This window comes from Aethalodelphis obliquidens, unplaced genomic scaffold (genome assembly GCF_003676395.1).
Source record: "Aethalodelphis obliquidens isolate GAN/ISIS:26980383/991018 unplaced genomic scaffold, ASM367639v1 scaffold81, whole genome shotgun sequence".
Classification (NCBI taxonomy): Eukaryota; Metazoa; Chordata; class Mammalia; order Artiodactyla; family Delphinidae; genus Aethalodelphis; species Aethalodelphis obliquidens.
The window spans coordinates 7,147,932-7,153,509 of record NW_020838025.1 but is presented as its reverse complement, the minus strand read 5'-3'; the positions used below and the strand labels follow the sequence as shown (position 1 = coordinate 7,153,509).

Below are 5,578 nucleotides of genomic sequence, written 5' to 3'. Positions count from 1 at the left end.
ATTGAAGGTGACATTTGAGCCAAGACTTGTAAGAGGTCATCTAGAGAAAGGACATTCTAAACAGAGGGAACAGCAAGTGACCTGCATGTTCAAAGAGCACAAATTTCTGTGAGTCTGAAGCAGAATGAATGAGGGGAGAGTAGGAGCGGTCAGAGTGATTGAGAAATGCTGGGAGCTGGGGAAGGAGTTGGGTGACTGAGCCTTCAGGTTCTTGCTAACAAGTTTAAGGCCTTTGGCTTTTATTCTCTGTGAAGTGGAAGGCCCTGTTAGGTTTTGAGCAGAGTAAGTTGATCTGACATATTTTAAGTGGATCATTATGGTTTCTGTGTTGAGACCAGACTGAAGGAGGCTGGCAGCGGCCGGATGTTAGGAGGCTGTTGCTGTGAGGCAGGCAAGAGCTCATGGTGACTTTGACAAAGAAGTACGTAGCAGAAAAGGTGGTGAGTAGTCAAGATTGTGGATTGATTCTGAAGGTAGAGCCAACAGAGGTTTCTTCTGGATTAGATGTCCAGGTGAGAGAAAGCAAGAGGTCAGGGTTGACAAGTTTCTGAACTGGAATAACTGCAATGCAGTTTTCATGAACTGAGATACAGAAGACTGTGGAAAGGGAAGGTTTTTAGTATGTGTGTGTGTCTATGGGAAAATCAGGAACTCGATTTTGGGAATGTTAAATTAAAGATGCCTTTAGACATTTGGGTGGAGTGGTTGAGCAGGCAGTCGGATTTGAGTCCTCAGCATAGTGACAGTATTTAAAGCCTTGAGACTGGATGAGATCACCAAGAAATGAATTTAACGGTAGAAAAGAAGAGGTTTAAAGCCCATCTTTGGCACCCCAATATTTATTTATTTTTTAACTAAAAAAATTTTTTGGGTGCGTTCGGTCTTCATTGCAGTGTGTGGGCTTTCTTTAGTTGTGGCAAGCGGGGGCTACTCTTCGTTGCAGTGCTCAGGCTCTAGGCGCGTGGGCTCAGTAGTTGTGGCATGTGGGCTCAGTAGTTGTGGCACGTGGGCTCAGTAGTTGTGGCTTGCGGCCTCTAGAGCGTAGGCTCAGTAGTTGTGGTGCACGGGCTTAGTTGCTTCACGCCATATGGGATCTTCCCAGACCAGGACTTGAACCCGTGTCCCCTGCATTGGCGGGTGGATTCTTAACCACTGCACCACTAAGGAAGTCCTGGCACCCCAATATTTAGAAGTCTTAGAGATTTGCAAGAATTAGCAAAGGAGACTAAGAAACAGTGAGAAAGGAGGAAATACAGGAGAGGGTGGTGTCCAGGAAGCCAAGTGAGGGAGGTGTTTCAAGAAGGAAGGGATGATCAGATGTGTCAAATATTGATTATAGGCCAAGTCAGATAAGTGATCATTTGATTCAGTAACACAGAGGCTATTTGACGTAAGCAGTTGGGGTTGTGATGGTGGAGATAAAGATCTCTTTGGAGTGGGTTTGAAGGAGACAGTAGGAAGAAAGGAATTGGAGACAATGACTATATAGGATGAATAAAATGGTAATATGTATTCTGCAAATTTTTCACAGAGCAATTTGGGCTAGGGATTCATACTATTCTTTACAGCTCTATCTCACTTCTCTTAATCATTACATAGCTTTCAATTCTATGAATGACCACGAAGTGTTTAAGATGGTTCTCTAAACAGGCCCTAACTCTCTGTTTTAGTAGCAAGAATGTCATTCATCCCTACCCTAACACACTAATACAGATGAAATGTTAAGTGGAAATCCAGAGACAGTGGGAGAGGCCAAGGCATTTTCAATAGTCTATATGGGGACGAGAGTAGACAGCAGCCTGGCTGCAGTGGGGATTTCATAAGGAAACCAGTAGAAAATAAAGGTTCCTAAACTGGTCTCTGAGAGCTCTGCTGCTTGGATTAGAACCAACAGTACACAGGCAAACATAGTCCTATGCCTCACAAGAGACACCCTTTCAGGCCATAGATACTTCTGTCAGTAATATATTTTTTCCAAAACATGTAAGCTTCCATAATTTGGCTGTGAAACCAATTATAGCTCTCCATTTCCTTTGTGCTAAAGAGTGAAAGTTTTTTCAGTTGTTGTTTGGGTACCAATCTCTGGGATGAACATCTGTGCTCTCTGATGCTATTCTCTGTACTCTCAAAACAACTCATCCTATTTTGGAATGCTTTCTAGCTAAGAACCTCTTTTAGTTCCAAACTCTCTCTTATGAAGACAGGAGCTGTCTCTCCCCAACATCCCACATTGCACAGCTGTTTATGAGGCTTGTAATTAATGAAGATTTGCTAACAATCACACACCCAGTGATGTTCCGGGCTTGTTGAGAGAAGCAAGGGTGGGCAGCAGTCATTGGGCTGGGCCTTCAACTGTGCATTTTGCCAATGGGATGTAGATTAGCTATTATATTTTTTAGTAAGAGAATTTCTGGAAGTTCTACTGGTGTAGTTCAGGCTATATTACTTGGGAAATATGGAATGATCTGAAATGTAGAAAAATTAAAGGGGAATTTTCTGAACAGAATTAGGTTTTGTTGCTGTTGTTGTTGTTAGGCCTATTTAAAGAGTAGTAATACTATATCCCCTACCAATTCTTCACAATTTCCCCATTTATTATCTGGGTTGACTGATTTCTATTTTCCAATTGTTTATAAAACGATAGCTTCTGCAGCCAACCTCACTTTCTTTGTTCTGATGATGAGAGCTTGATCTAGTATGAAGGTTGAAAAGTCAAGCATCTGTAGGAGTCAAAGAAGGAACCAAGCACAGCAGCCCAGCATTAGAAGTCACTGGATAGGAAAAAAAAAAAAAAAGAAAAGAAATCACTGGAGGGAGATGAGGACTGGGGTGGATTAGTGAGAGAATGCTCTGCTCTAGTCAGTTGCCATGTGAGAATGTGTGCCTGCTCTTAATACTCCTCAAGTGTTTCAAGAGAAGCTAGGAATCTGGATTTTAACATGACATCTTTCATCTTGGAAATGTTGGCAACAAACTCAAAGTTTTAAGAAAAGCGCTCTGTAACCCAATACGTTGCGGGCCAAAGCAAACACATCTGCAGGCTGGATCCAACCCCAGGCCATCAGTTTGTGACTTCTGATCCAGATGGATCAGTGGTTATGGCGATGATTTGGGACTGGTTCTTTTCAGACTTAAAAACAACTGGTTGCTAGTGATCTAAACGTTCTCACTTACAAGTTGTTCTCTTCGTTTCCTGTTTTTGTAACAAATCTTAAATCACATTAGTCTGATATTTGAAACCTGCTGGTTAAAAGTAGAGGGACCATACATCCAGGACTGCCCAGCACAGCACTGGCGTAGGCCTGTAGCCGTTAAAATTATTAGTACTGTTCCTTTTCATTCCTGACATGTTCCAGTTAGGACAATAAATTATACGGATGCTTTAATTAAGAGTCTCTTTTATCCCCACTCCCCCATTTTTCACTTACTTTTATTTTTTATTTTATAGCAAAAACTTTTATGTGTAGAATTAGCCAGCTGGACTCAGTTTAGATGACCCCAATTTTGCTGGCAACATCCTAAGCATCATACTCAGGAGCCAGTGGAACATATGCCTTCTTCTCTCCATCAGGCCTGATCAGAGTGTTGACTCTGGCCATGTCAATGTCATAGAGCTTCTTCACAGCCTAGTCAGTTTGGTGTTTGTTGGCCTTGACATCCACAATGAACACCGGTGTGTTGTTGTCTTCTATTTTCTTCATGGCTTACTCGGTGGTGAGGGGGAACTTGGTGATGGCATAGTGGTCAAGCTTGTTTCTCCTAGGGGCGCTCTTCCGAGGATATTTGGGCTGCCTCCTGAGCTGCAGTGCTTTGCGCCGTCCGAAGATGTGTGACGTCTGGATCTCCTTTTTTTTCGTGGCCGTGGACGCTGCCTTTCAACACTGCTTTCTTGGCCTTCAAAGCCTTTGTTTTGGCTTGGGCTTTCAGAGGAGCAGGGGCTTCCTTCTTCGCCTTCGGCGCCATCTTTGTGAAAAGGGGTCACTTATTATTTATTTATTTATTTAATTGTTATTGAAGTACAGTTAATTTACAATGCTGTGTTAGTTTCAAGTATACAGCAAAGTGATTCGGTCAGATTCTTTTCCATTATAGGTTATTACAAGATACTGAGTATAGTTCTCTGTGGTATACAGTGGGTCCTTGCTGTTTACCTACTTTATATATAGTAGTATGTGTACATACATATGCATTCTGTGTGTATATATTATATATATATATATATTATATATATATTTTAACAGCTTTGTTGGAGTATAATTGCTTTACAATGGTGTGTTAGTTTCTGCTTTATAACAAAGTGAATCAGTTATACATATACATATGTCCCCATATCTCTTCTCTTTTGTGTCTCCCTCCCTGCCACCCTCCCTATCCCACCCCTCTAGGTGGTCACAAAGCACTGAGCTGATCTCCCCGTGCTATGTGGCTGCTTCCCACTAGCTATCTATTTTATGTTTGGTAGTGTATATCTGTCCATGCCACTCCCTCACTTCGTCCCAGCTTACCCTTCCCCTCCCTGTGTCCTCAAGTCCATTCTCTACATCTGCATCTTTATTCCTGTCCTGCCCCTAGGTTCTTCAGAACCTTTTATTCCTTTTTATTTTAGATTCCATTATATATGTGTTAGCATACAGTATTTGTTTTTCTCTTTCTGACTTACTTCACTCTGTATGACAGACTCTAGGTCCATCCACCTCACTACAAATAACTCAATTTCGTTTCTTCTTATGGCTGAGTAATATTCCATTGGATATATGTGCCACATCTTCTTTATCCATTCATCTGTTGATGGACACTTAGGTTGCTTCCATGTCCTGGCTATTGTAAATAGAGCTGCAATGAATATTTTGGTACATGACTCTTTTTGAATTATGGTTTTCTCAGGGTATATGCCCAGTAGTGGGATTGCTGGGTCGTATGGTAGTTCTAGTTTTAGTTTTTTAAGGAACCTCCATACTGTTCTCCATAGTGGCTGTACCAATTTACATTACCACCAACAGAGCAAGAGGGTTCCCTTTTCTCCACACCCTCTCCAGTATTTATTGTTTCTAGATTTTTTGATGATGGCCATTCTGACCAGTGTGAGATGATATCTCATTGTAGTTTTGGTTTGCATTTCTCTAATGATTAATGATGTTGAGCATTCTTTCATGTGTTTGTTGGCAATCTGTATATCTTCTTTGGAGAAATGTCGATTTAGGTCTTCTGCCCATTTTTGGATTGGGTTGTTTGTTTAATTGATGTTGAGCTGCATGAGCTGCTTGTAAATTTTGGAGATTAATCCTTTGTTAGTTTCTTCATTTGTAAATACTTTCTCCCATTCTGAGGGTTGTCTTTTTGTCTTACTTATGGTTTCCTTTGCTGTGTAAAAGCTTTTAAGTTTCATTAGGTCCCATTTGTTTATTTTTGTTTTTATTTCCATTTCTCTAGGAGGTGGGTCAAAAAGGATCTTGCTGTCCAAGAATGTTCTGCCTATGTTTTCCTCTAAGAGTTTTATACTGTCTGGCCTAACATTTAGGTCTTTAATCCATTTTGAGTTTATTTTTGTGTATGGTGTTAGGGAGTGTTCTAATTTCAT

At 41.1% G+C, this 5,578-nt stretch overlaps 1 pseudogene; it reads right to left on the bottom strand.

Annotated features, from left to right (window-relative positions):
* Positions 1–3,450: 3,450 nt before the first annotated feature.
* On the bottom strand, positions 3,451–3,963 carry LOC113612740 (60S ribosomal protein L23a pseudogene; annotated as a pseudogene).
* Positions 3,964–5,578: the final 1,615 nt, after the last annotated feature.